We start from the raw sequence: 797 nt of genomic DNA on the forward strand, positions 1-797 counted from the left end.
GTCTTGCAGGTGAGGATCCACATAAGCATTTAAAAGAATTTCATGTTGTGTGTTCCAGCATGAAACCTCAAGGAGTTTCAGAGGATCAAATCAAGCTTCGAGCTTTTCCCTTCTCACTGGAAGGAACAACTAAGGATTGGTTGTATTACCTTCCTTCTGGATCCGTCAACTCATGTAATGGGATGAAGCAGATATTTCTGGAGAAGTATTTTCCTGCTTCCCGTGCTGCTAATATAAGAAAAGAAATTTGTGGCATACGGCAGTACAATGGAGAGAACTTGTATGAGTACTGGGAGCGATTTAAGAAGTTGTGTGCAAGCTGTCCCCATCATCAAATAAGTGAGCAGCTGTTTATTCAGTATTTCTATGAGGGATTTCTACCAATGGACCGCAATATGATAGATGCTGCCAGTGGAAGGGCTTTGATTGACAAAACACTAGATGAAGCAAGGAGGCTGATTGCTAACATGGCAGTAAACTCTCAGCAGTTTGGAATGAGAATGGATCACACACCCATGAAGGTTAAGAGGTAAGTACATCTAACCTTGAGAAAGAGATTTCTGATTTAACTTCTTTGGTGAGGCAATTGGCAGTAGAGAACATGCAAACTACTAAAGTATGTGGAATTTGTTCGGGTTCGGGTCATGCTACTAACATGTGTCCTGCATTACAAGAGGATGAATCAATGCAACATGCTAATGCAATAAGAAATTATGGATAGCATGCAGTAGGAAATTATGGACAGCCACAACGCAAGTATGATCCCTATTCGAATACTTATAATCCAAGATGGCGAG

General features: G+C 40.9%; 1 non-coding gene across 1 annotated transcript; it reads right to left on the bottom strand.

The window, feature by feature from the left end:
• Positions 1 to 230: 230 nt before the first annotated feature.
• LOC131169594 (small nucleolar RNA R71) lies at positions 231 to 337 on the bottom strand. Its single transcript, XR_009140501.1, has one exon. It is a non-coding gene; the product is annotated as a small nucleolar RNA R71 (small nucleolar RNA).
• Between the last annotated feature and the right edge of the window lie 460 nt (positions 338 to 797).

The sequence above is a fragment of the Hevea brasiliensis genome, chromosome 1, assembly GCF_030052815.1.
Source record: "Hevea brasiliensis isolate MT/VB/25A 57/8 chromosome 1, ASM3005281v1, whole genome shotgun sequence".
Classification (NCBI taxonomy): Eukaryota; Viridiplantae; Streptophyta; class Magnoliopsida; order Malpighiales; family Euphorbiaceae; genus Hevea; species Hevea brasiliensis.